At 56.3% G+C, this 12,197-nt stretch overlaps 1 protein-coding gene across 2 annotated transcripts in view; it reads right to left on the bottom strand.

Moving 5' to 3' along the window:
- The window catches only part of RSPO1 (R-spondin 1), a 28,587-nt gene extending 16,922 nt beyond the window's left edge, over window positions 1-11,665 (bottom strand). For both annotated transcript variants that reach the window (XM_066982795.1, XM_048073248.2), the window contains exon 1: window positions 11,495-11,665. The gene's annotated coding sequence lies outside the window, so the exon portion shown is untranslated. The remainder of the gene's footprint in view (window positions 1-11,494) is intronic.
- Window positions 11,666-12,197: the final 532 nt, after the last annotated feature.

The following is a 12,197-nucleotide window of genomic DNA, read 5'->3' as shown; positions in this document are numbered from 1 at the left end:
TTCCTGTGGCACTACATGGGTTTGAACCAGAAGACGGGCGATTATCCCCAGAAACCACCACCGGTGGAGCTTGCCCAGGCTCAGGCTGCTGGCTCCTTACGGGGAGGAAGCCCCATCTGCGTGGTGCTATGACCGGGGTGGAAGGAGGCAGAGCTTCAGGGCTGGCGGCTGAACAGTCCCGGCTCTGCAGAGCAGGGAGAGGAGCTCCAGGCTCCCAGCTCACTCCTGCTCCTGTTCTGCGTCTTCAGCAAAGCCTTACCTTTGCCACAGCCCAGAGACCGCTGCGATGCTCACCGCAACGGAGCAATCTGCTCTGGGGCTGGCGTCCCTCAGTACAAGGAAAGAGTCAGCAGGAAGGATCCCATACCCAGCCCTGTCCCGTGCCCGGAGGTGCCTCCCCTCTGCGGCACACAGGAGCAGGGATTTCCTCCAGCACAGCCCCTGCTCCTGCCTTTCGGTGCGACGCAGCCACCAGCGCCTCTTCCGCCAGCTGTGACCGCGGCCGGCTCCAGACGGCTGCGCTCCCCCGGGAAGTGGGTCAGCTCCTCTAACCATCTGAACACATGTCAGCATTTATTTTAGGTGTAAGATCCACTCGAGCAGATGCCATAATTCTTCTGTAATGAATAAAATTCTGTCTCAGCTTCCAAGTCTTCCTAGGGACATTACAGGACAGCATGCTGACATATGAGCGATGCCAAGCAGGGTGACTCACCAGGCAGTGAGTAGCAAAAGTCTTGTACAAATGAGCTGCATTATCTTCGCTTCATCTTCCCCAAGCTTTCACAGCTCCTGGCTGAAAGGCAAAGGGCACAGGCTCTTCCTCAGGCTGTCATGGGACTGATGGTGAGCTCCTGAATCCTCCTCTGGGTCCCTTGCTCGGGTTCAGGGCAGGTCCCTGCTGATGCTCCACGAGCCACCACTGAAGATGTGTCTCTGGGCATCCTCAGCAGCCTCTGGCAGGAGTCCTGGAGCTCTTCACCATGAGGAAGAGGAGGGATGCCATAGTGGACATGGCATGAAGCCCCCCAAACACGCTGGGAATCTGTGTTCTTCAGGTATGAGGACAATAATGCAAAACAAGAACAGACAACAAAGAAAATTCACCCTTCATGCAGATTTTCCTTTGCATTGTGTATGCGTTAATGCATGTGAATATGGATGTTTTATTTGTCCTGAATTGTCTTCGGCACCTCTTTAAATGTCCCTGGTTTCCTACTTGTAAACAGCATCTTCTGAGCTCGTTGCTTTCTTGTAGGAGCATTAGGGAATGTGGTCTGAATATTGCACAGATGCTACGTGGTCACTGCCGTCAGTCTTCGTATTAAAGACCTTTTTTATTTATATTTAGAGGTTTTCTACTTTCTGTTCTAGGAAGTTCTGAGGGGCCATCAGACATTGCTCTGGGACAAAGTCATGAAATTAACTGAAGAGCAAAAAATCTCACGAACTGAAGATTTTGAATTCTATGCTTGCGTTGGATAGCCAAACCTTTTTCTTTCTAATCTTTCTCGGATCACTGCAGCTCCATTTGACAGCTGTAGATCAAGTTTCAGTGTGGAGCAAATGTTTATAAGCGAGCAATAAACCCCTGAAGACAGAGCTTTATAATGGAAACGCTGACAAATCCAGCAGTAGGACCAGGGCTACCGGGCGCATCAATAATTAGCGAGCAGCACAGTGTATCCGACTGAAGGCAAGGCGATGTGCTTGCCAGCTCCCTGGTGTTAGAAGGTATCATTGCAGAGGACAGTAAATCACACTAAATCCTGCCTTAACACCCTCCACAATAAATCCAGCATCAAGTCCCACATTTCTTCCCCTTCTGACAGGCAGCTAATTTACCGTTTTGTTTTGCTTTAGCTAATGGCTCTTGAGGCTGATCCTAAATTAATCCTAAACAGGCTGTTTCTCTCTTGTACAAAAGGACACGAAATTCCACATTTTCACAGGGCAAAAACGCCAAGCCACTCCAGATTGAAAGCAGAGCCGCTGACTCAGGAGGTTTTCCTTGCAGTCCGCAGAAGTCCTGGCCGCGCAGGTGCTGGGGCAGCGTGGTGGGCTCCAGCCGTCCCCGCTCCTCGTGCTCTGCTCCCAGGGGCTGCCCCAATACTTCCTTCCCAGCAGCTTCTCCTCTCGTTTGCAAGATGCCCGAACGCAATCGAGAAGGAAAGGCTCGTGAATAAATAGCTCGCCAGATTTGCTCCTCGAACAGCCAGGACATCAGCCCAGTGAAGCGCCGCGCTGACTCCAGCAGGACTTGGATGCTGCCTGCAGTTGCCAACAGGATTGACGGCCAGTTTTCCATCATCCTTACATTTGTTCACGTTATTGAGGTGAGATGAAAAGCCTCTGCTCCTAACCCAGAGCCTGTGCAGTGCCCAGCACGTGGCAGACCTGGTGCTCCTGCCTAAACCCAGAGCAGGGAAAGGAGCAGGGCACCTCGCTCCACGTGCCGGTTGCTCCTTGGTTTGGAGCTGGCTCCGGACCTTCAGCTGAAAAGGTCCCGGTCACAGGGACAAGGACACGAGCAGGCTGCAGGGATGTTCCTCCATGGGGATGGCGCAGCACAACCTGGGGCAGATGCATCCCTGTCCCAAATCCCACCCTTATGAACAGTCTGTGCAGGGAAGGAGGTGTTTCCAAGCAGACGTAGGCCACCTGAATTCAGTGGTTTTTTGTTGCTTTCGGTAAAAAAGTCAGCTGCAGGTCTCATCCTCCCCTACACCAGCCTGGATAACTCTGCCCAGGTCCAGCCGTTCCCTCACAGGGCTCCGTGCCTCACTCCACACAAACCATCACTGTGCCTGCTCCGAGGGGGAGCCTCCCCCTGTTTCTGCAGAGAAAGCGGTGACTCCCGCACCCCCAAACCCAGTGCTGGAGCACTTGGTTCCCCTCCCCATTAAAACCCTGCCTTTATCTGGCGGAGCTCGCCCAGCTGCGGCTCCGGCCCCGCATCCCCTTGTGCCCCCAGCTGCCAGGTGACAGCAATCCCCCCACGGAGACCCCATAGTGCCTGGGGACTGCGGGGACACCCAGGATGGGACCCGTTGGTCCCCCCTCCCCAGCAGCTCCAGCAGCGAGCAGCACAGCTCCTGGCAGACCAGGGCTCTGGCATTAACCCTGTCTGCAGGAGCAGATACCAGCACCTACAAGTTCTCAGCTGGCACAGAGGATGTATTACTCATCCCCAGTGCCTCATCAGCCTTCGATAATATCTCAGCATAAGCAAAAAGCAGAAAAGACGCTCGCTGAGACACCAGAAGGAAAGGGAGAATGGTCTGAAACCTCTGCAGCACTGCGGCCCCAGCCCTTCCCCGTGCTGTTTCTCTGCACCCTTCTCGGACACAAAGGTCTGCTTTTCAGGGGGCTTATCTAGCGCAGGATGATTGATAGCCTGGGCAATTGTTTTTAATAATATCTGCACACCTGCAGTCCTCAGTCCCCGGTAATACAGTTATCCCAAGTGCCTAACTTCTTGCATAAACAACCGCTCTGGTTGCAAAGACAACTATCAAGTTCCCATCGCAGCCTGCACAAGCCCCGCTCGGGGGTCAGGCACGGGGGCACGCGGGATCATTCCTTCCACGGGGCCACGGGGGAGCCAGCAGAAAGGGGGCTGCTCTGCTATGGGGGGCATCGCCGGGACGTGCCTCTTTTCCCAGGGCAGAGCGAGCACCTCGAGGCTACCCGGTGCCCGCAGAATGACCGGGGCATCCCGTGCGCTCCGTGCTCGCCGGCCACGGAGGAGAGGGGGAAGAATGTAGGAGAGGGCAGCGTGTGGGTGGCGAATTCGTGCCCCCAGCAAGCCGTCCTGCGTCCAGCACCTCGCCTCGGGGCCGGACACCGCGTGCAGGCTGGGCGCTTCGCCTCCGCCCTTGGAGCGGCGTTACGCGCATGCTGGGAAACGCTCCCCTCCCGCTCGCTTCGAAGGCCCTTTTCCCCTGTTGTTTGAGGAATGCTGTTTGAATTAGCTCCACGGATTGCAAACAGACCCCGTTGTTTTCCTTTTCCCGGTGCAGGGAGGCTTCTGTTCTCTTTGGCCTGCTGGATTAACCAGGGGGCCTCACACGCTGACCCCTCTGCAGCTCAGGGAAGCTAATTTAATCCCAATATTGTTACAGATCACAGCAGGACAGATCTCACAGATTCCTTGAGGCAAACCAGCGCTGAGCTCTGGCAGGGACAGCAGCGCGCTGTGTTTGTGGAGGCAGGAGCCTCTGCCATTTTTTTGCAGAAAATTTCCTCTACAAAACTCAGGAGGCCAGCAGCGGGGTTGTGGGGCAGCCCCAGGCACGGGGAGCTCCCACCAGGGAGCTGCTCCCCCTGCACCCCACAGCATCCCCGGGCACACAGGAGGGTAGGGGGCAGAGGTGAAGGCGATGCAGGCTGGCATCACTCCATTATTTCTTTCTCCTCCTTATTTTCCCCCCTTGGATGCTCCTGGAGCTGCGTTTTTGAGGTGTGGTGTTGTCAGGTCGTACAGAAAAGCCACAGCCAAGCTGTGCCTGCTCCCAGCACCCGTCACCTGCCCCATCGTTGTGTCACTCCCCCAGACAGGTCTCGTCTCTTCACATCTGCAAGGTGGGCCAAGGCTCCATCCCTGGCCCTGCTGGAGCTGCCCTGGTCCTTGCACCAAGTGCTGGGCAGAATTGGGCTCCCCCTGCCCTGATTGTGCGTTGTCCCCAACACCGCCCCAGGCATTGCCCCCTGCGTTGCCCCATGCGTTGCCCTCTGCTGGCTCTATCCACATTTATCGTTTCCCTTCTGCCTGTAGAAGGCAGGCACGATCCCAAACACCCTGCTCAGCTCTGCCCCAGCTCGGTTCCTTTCTGCCCTCCTTCCCCACACGCAGGACACGGCCCCACGGGGTCGGTCAGAGCAGAACCTCAGGCAGCCACGGGCACTCCTCCCTGCTGCCTCTCCTGTCCCGTGCCGCAGGGAGATGGGGAGCTGCTGATTCCTGGGTGGTTGCTCGCCATGCCAGGGCAGCGCCCACGCACCTTTGTGGTGCTTTGCTTCAGGAAAAGGCATCCGGCACCTTTGTGGCAGGGCAATCATACAAACCTCACTTGTGCTTTAATGTGTGCTGTCATTTCCTTTCTCCTGGAGAATTTCGCTTCTCTTCCTGCGTGCAGCACCTCAGCTCTTCCTCCCCTTGACCTCCCCTACGTGAGGCACACCGGTAGCTCCGGGATTAAAGTCAATTTTTCTATTTAACAAACCCGCAGAAACCCTCATCTACCGCCCAGTGTACCTTTCCAAGCCACATCAAGCTTTTCTTTCAGGCTGAAGCAGGGTCTGCTCCAGAGGAAAGCCAGCCCGTGGTGCCACCACCACCACCCAGGACTGTGTCCAGCACCAGCAGCAGGGATCCTGCTGCTCCTGAGCATTGGTGCCAGCGGTGCGGGGAAGCCCTGCCTCCCCCAGCATCACTCCGGGGGGCTTTGATGTTCGGGAAAAGTAAATTGCTTTGAGACACTATTAAAGTCAAGCTTAAATGATGACAGGCCACAGGGCTGGGACTTCCAGCACGTCTCGTAACTCTGTCCAGAACTGGAGCTGGGAGAAGCGCAGCGAGGAGGACACGAAACCCGGAGCGTTTGCAGCGGGGGCTGCCCCACGAGCAGCTTCTCCCTCCCCGGGTTTCTGCCCCGCTGCCAGGCTCGGCACTGCCATGAGCGTGGGGCAGGGGGGGGCCCCAAAGAGCTGCTGGAGCCCAGCCTCCCCTCGGCCACGAGCGGCTCTTGGGAACATTCCTGCTGGATGACATTTCCCAGGGCACTGAGAAAAGAAAAAAAAAAAAAAAAGGCACTTTTTCCCAATATAAATTCTTGCAACATTTAAAAAAAATATATAACACAATAGCTGTAAACTCTGAAATGGCTAGGGGTGAAAAAGCTACAGCTTGGCGTGGAAATAGCACTGCCATCCTCACCGACTGGTCGGATCCCAGATGTGAGACATCATGCGTGACAAAAAACCCAGGGGAAGGCCACGCAGGAAGCTTGTAATTGCTGTGGACTCCCACCCCGGCACGGGGACACACGCGGGTGACCTCAGGAGTCCCCAGCGCTGGTGTCAGTCACCTGCGGTGGCGCGAGCAGAGCTGGGGTGCCCCTGGACCCTCCCCAGGGTCAGCCAAAGCCCGTGGAGGCGGCGAGGAATATCGCTGTATCGAAATCAGGGGAAATAAATCATTTGTACAGCAAAAGCGAAAGTACAGCAAAACCAGCAAAGTATTTTGCTGTACCAGTATAGCAAAAGCTGTAGAAATGTGCTTGCTCGCTGCGTTCCCTGAGACATTTGCAGCACATCTATAATTATTTTAATTATAATTAAAGGCTATATGCTGTGAGTGTGCTGAAGGAGCATGGCTAAGGCTGCGCATACGGCCTTAATTCTGCTGCACTCTGGCTTTTGAGAGGTTTCCAGTGGAGCCCTCAGCTTTGCTGGTGCGGATGGGATATGTCTATGTATTGTGTTTTAAACTATATAATTAATTGAGTGCAATGCTCTGCAAGGAGCTAATTCTGCCTAGGGATTTGGGTAATTCTATAAACATGGAGAAGCAGCAACGCCCAGCCCCGCCGCCGCGCTCGGCGGGGAGCTGCAGGGAGGAGGCTGGGCTGTGCTGGGAGCCGGGTCTTGGGGCTGCAGAAAGCGGGGACTGGGGCTCCTGGGGTCTTGGGGGAAAGGGAAGGGAGAGGCAGAGATCGGGAGGATGAAGGGGAAGATGAGAAAGTGGAGGGCTGGGGGTAGGGGATGGTCAGTGCCACCCCACGGCCGCACCGCGGCACTTCCGCACATGCTGTCCGCTTCGAGCTCGGCGTCTGCACGGAAAAAGCCTGCGCATATTTTAAATATCTTCAAGATGACGGCGCGAGGAAGAGAATGGATCGTGCATGGCTCAAAAAGATGGCAGAGCTGGAAACAATGGTCTGAGGCAAAGGAAAGAATGCTTCAGCGAGGCCTTAGCCAGAGAGCCGCGCGGGGCGGCAGAGCAGATGCTCGCGACGTCTGCTTTGGGGCTTGGCGGTTTTAGACAGTCAGTGCAAGTTCAGATGAGCCATTCTGTGGGAAAATGCAGTGACGCCTCCAGGGTGCACAGGGGAATGACTGAGAGACTCTTCTCATCTGCATGAAATATGTCCCAAACCCTCCGCCGCCACCCTCCCCGCGGGGACAGCCATCCTGCGTGGCCCCACGCCCCCCGCCGCTCGGATGGCGCTGAGCCACAAGGTTCAGAAAAGGTGGATTTAAAAAAATATATCAGCGAGATAGCCCAGGGAGCTTGGATACTCAGAAGCTTCGGGTGATGGGCAGCTCCTCTCCTGCCGGTCAGTGGCAAGAGGTTTGAAGCACAAACCACGCAGGGCCGCTTGCCTGATTCTCTGTTTGGGGGTTTTGGTGACTGAGGGAGATGCTCGGGCACACGGTATAGGAGACAGCCACCCCAAAAGGGACGGGACCATCCAGGAGCCCTGCACCACAGGGACTCATCCAGCTTCCACCCCACGTGTGTGCTGCAGATAGCACTGACAGCCCGGGGCACTGACAGAGGGGTGAGGGGCAGGTCGGAGCCACGCTCCTGGTTAAAGTTAATGGGAAATGAGCATCTATTTCCCCGTTGTGCCTTTTATAATCTCCTCCAAGCCGCTCATGCAGATCCCAGGCATGTGCAGCGGGATCTGTGAAGGGCACGGGGCGTGCGTGGGAAGCGCCTTGCTGCTGCTGGCAGGAGGCTGCGGCTTCGCGCCTCTGCTCCCCGAGGAAGAGCCGGGGCTGAGCCGCACAAAACCCACGGCCAGCCCCTCTCTCCAGCACTGCAAAAGGCAGGAGATGTTATTTCTTGGAGATGCCTTCTCGTTTGCTACGAGGGAGAGCGACTCTCCAGTGATTGCAGTGTCAGCAAGAGCTACCATGGACGTGACAGCCTCTCATGGAGCCTCTGCCCTGGGAGCTCCGGGGTTTCATTTCCAATTAAGTTTTTCATATGGTAGCATTCAGAACTTTGATGGGAGATGAGGCTACTTTTGTCTAAGAGAGAACATACTTTCACTGTTGCGCCCGGCCCAGAAATGACTTCTCCGCTATTAAAATGTAATTTAATTTATCTGCATGCATTCTGCGATGACTAGGACTTGTTCTAAGGAGACCTTTAAAGGAGAACTTTCGCGTTATTAAATGTATGTGCTAGGAAGTTGAGTTCTGGCATCCTCTGATAACCAAATTTCTTTTCTAGCCTCCACTATATCCATCATGATAAAAGCCCCTGCCAAAGCCCTAACTCAAGCCATGCTTCTGGCATACTGTGAAACGAATCAGGGTGGGGGGTGGGGGTGGGGAGAAACCCACAAGATGCTCCAGTCCAGTATTTTTTTTTTAATCAAAGTTTCAAGGATATTGATGGTTTACCTCATAAGGTAAACATTTGTAGCCCAGTTGCTTTCCCAGGGTTAAACCAGAAACAAGTGGCTATCTGAAACTGCAACTGATTTGCTCTGACAGACTCCAGTCAGCTTCAAAATGAGTTTTCTTAAAACTCACAGGCCCTCGATACGCGCGGAGCAGTGGCGTTAGTGCTTCCCCCAAGGACCACAGGACGATCGCATTTTGGGGGGACAAACCCGCTCCCTCCCCACAGCACGGTGCCTGTCCCCTCCGGACACTCAGCTCCTGCACCACCGGGGGGGGACCCTGGCAGCCCCCACTGCTGCCCAGCCTGGGGCACAGCACCCATGGGTGCAGCCCCCCAGCCTGTCCCCACGCTCTGCACTTGTGGTGGTCGTGCACCGTGGGCAGCAATGGGTGAGGGATTCTTGCTCCTTGCCCCTGTCTCACCGCCATCCGGGGTGGCCTTGGGCAAGTCGTTGTGTGCTGCACCAAAGTCCCCCTCAGACCCTCTGCCACCCCCAGATTTACCACCAGGCTCTTGTGCCAGCCACCCCTTTGGGTGCCACTCATGGTGCACCCGAAGGGTCTCCTGCCACCCAGGACAGGCACTGAGGGTGTCAGGGTGCCCCTCAGCCTCCCCAACAGCACCGTTCTTGCAGCCCTCCCACAGCACCATCATGGTTAACCCCAAACCGAGCTGCAGCGGGGCTGGCTGGAATCGGGGAGCAAAACCCAGGCTCAGGCTGGACCAAGCCGTCCAGGCTGGGGGGATGCCGCTGTCTGCTCGGGCAGTGGGTGGTTAACAGCAGCATCCTGCTGCTCTGCCTCCTGCAAGCTGCCTGCAGCAGCCTGGGGCACAGCACAGCTCGCAGGGCTCTATTTATTCAGCACTGACAGCTGGCTCGCTGAGGATGTCACCGTGCCAGCCTTTCTCCTTGGCAGACCCAAGATTAACGCGGCTCCAGCTCCGCGTACGCTACCTGCTAACAGATCCCGGGTCCGATGCCAGCCAGCACCCACCAACGTGCCAGCTGCTAGCCTACAGAAACCTCAGCGCCTCGAGCTTCAGGCCCTCTCTGCCCTCCCAAACCTCATCTGGGAGGCACCGGCCGTGCCCCCCCTTCCTAGCCGTCCCCCCGATGCTCGTCCAGCCACGGGGCGTGCGGCTCGGCAAAGCTGCGCGCTGGGGAACGGCACGAGGGAGCTTTAATTCAGTTCAAGACGCGCGGCGCTACTGTGCTCGCTATTAAAAGCTCCACGCAGAGCGTGAGATTTCCTGTGCACAAAGAGGAAGGTATCTTTTTTTAGAGCCTAATTTTATTGTTTCCCCAATGTATTAGCTCGTGGACCGGAGCCACGGCAAACCGTGCCGTGAAAGGAGCTCCCTTCCGTAAAAGCGTCTCCAGGGCACAACAACGGCTCTGGAGCAGGGACAGTGCCAAGATGCTTTCACCACCAGGGCTGGCATCGCCCCCGGGACTCTGCACATGGCACGGCACCACGCTGGCACTGCTGGCGTGCCTGCCTGGCACAACGTGCCCATGCAGCCCTGGCTCCCGACCGCAGTGAGCTGCTGCTCTGTGCTGCGTATAAGTCAGAACCTGTAAGCGGCTCGTTACAGAGACGCTCGCTGTTCGAGGAGGCTGGATACGGAGAAGGGGAAGAGCTGCCAGACCCCAGCTGGTCTGGGCTCTGGGAGCTGATGGAGGATTAGCCCAGCAGCGTGTCTTTACAAATCGCTGGTTCCCAGAGCACACAAAGCGAAGCTCTGAGCGTCTCGGCAGCGAGGCAGAGACAATTACTTGGGGGAAACAACAGTGTTTTCCTGCAGGACGCATGCAGACGGGACCCTGGCTTCCCACAGCTCCTGTCCCACAGCGGGCACAGCACCGGGGTTGGGCTGAGCACAGCATCTCTGCATCCCGGGCTTGTGCCTCCCAAACCAGAGAGGGTTTGCAGAGCTGCCCCAGTCCCTCCTGGCATGGCCTGGAGCGAGGAAGCCGTCTGACCCAGGAGACGGGGAGGCTGCTGGGGATGGCTTCTCTGCTCGGCACAGCCTTGTGCCTTCTCTGCAAGGTGTCCGCAAGCCCTCGGGCTCAGGACCGACTAAAACCCCGCGAGAGCCTGCAGGCAGGCCCCAAAGTGCACTGACCACGGATACGGCCCCACTCCTGCACCCCTCCCAGTGCGTCCTGACCCAGATAGGGAGGGAAAGCCAGGGCTGCACTGGCTCGTGGCAGAATTATCCATCCCAACATCCCCAGCCGACTCCACTGCTGTCACAACCCGCTGCCAGCCCCAGTCCCTGTGCCCATTGTCCCCCTGCCCACTGCCCTCCCCGGGCCTCCCCGCCGGCCACCCCACCGCAGGCAGCGGCCGAGCTGGAAGCGCTCGCTACTTGTTTCACGGGCACTTCCGACATTTCCAGAATTGTTTTCGTTCTGGCTTGGAATGAAGACAAATATTTAGAAATTTCCTGGCTAACATAAAGTTTAAAATATCCTCCAAACTAAAATAGAAATAATAGGCTATCTCAGCTCTCGTATTATGTCATATCATGCCAGCTCATGGTACACTGTGCAGGATTACAGATGGCTCGTGACGAGCAGATGTAAACAAAAATACAAATAATGTCAACAAGAGAGGAGAAATGAAACGCTGAAACGAGAAATTCTCTAAAACGATCTTTTTTTTTTTTTTCTGCCTCGTGCAAATTAATTCTCCATGGGAAATCGCTGGGATTTCATAAAAGAGCACAGTCTGGTCAAAGCAGCCTTGTCTGGAGGAGGAGAGACGCCCCGGGAGCGCTCCCCACCAGCGATGCCGCGGCGGCGGGGCTGGGCGCAGGCTGTCCCCGGTGCCCCTCGCCTTCCTGCCCCCTCCTCCCCTTCCACCTCTTATCTGCTTGATGGAAAGCCAAGGCGAGCGTGGGGCCAGCCCCGCTGCGCACCCCCAGGTCCGCGCTGTCGGGCGGCAGAGATAAAGCCAAGATGGATAAAGCCGGGCGCCGGGGTTAACCGTGGAGAGCAGCAGCTCGGAGGGGAGCAGAGCGCTCGTGGTCCCCCCGGCCACGCAGAGGGGCTGGGTGGGCTCTTACCTGGGTCTGGCTCCTGCCGTCCCTGCTCATCTCCCACCCGGACGGGCGCTCAGCGCCGGCACCGCTGCCCCACGACGGGGCTCTGCGCCGGGCGGACCGCCGGGCGCCGGCTGGCACCCATCCCCGCCTGTCCCGTGCCTCTCCAGAAAGGCTCTGCTGGGAAGCAGCGCCGAACCTCATGTCTCCGACGCTGTATCCACCCCTTCCCACCCTCTTGGGGTTCGGTCCTGCCAGTTCCACTTGTGGGCTGTCCTCACCACTTTGGGCCTTTCTACCGCTCCCCTTCTTGTGGCTCCGGATGTCACCACAGACACGCTTTTATGAGAGTGGGCTTGTGCAAGGCTTGTATAAAGTGTTCTCAGAAATACGAGGTCCTGTCATTTGTAAAACTAATAAAAATGTCCAATAATTTTTACAAGGGAAAAATGAGTCATTGGATGGCACATTTCTCATTACTGGCATTTTACAATTAAAATGAGTATCTATTGAATCAACCCAAAGCTCTTATTGTTAGCAGACACTAATAACTTCCTGAGCTATTGAAGATACTTTTTTTCTGAAGAAACATGACCCCTGACCACTGCATTTCTCGTCGAGAGTGGTATCCAGCTGAGACCAGCTCTGCTCAGCTCCTGCTGGAGCTGTTTCAAACACATCCTGATGAGACTGGTGGCTATAGCTGGGTGGGAAATTGTTTTTGAGC

The sequence above is a fragment of the Anser cygnoides genome, chromosome 24, assembly GCF_040182565.1.
Source record: "Anser cygnoides isolate HZ-2024a breed goose chromosome 24, Taihu_goose_T2T_genome, whole genome shotgun sequence".
Classification (NCBI taxonomy): domain Eukaryota; kingdom Metazoa; phylum Chordata; class Aves; order Anseriformes; family Anatidae; genus Anser; species Anser cygnoides.
Note: the sequence above shows the minus strand (reverse complement) of the source record. Positions and strands in the feature narration are given on the sequence as shown.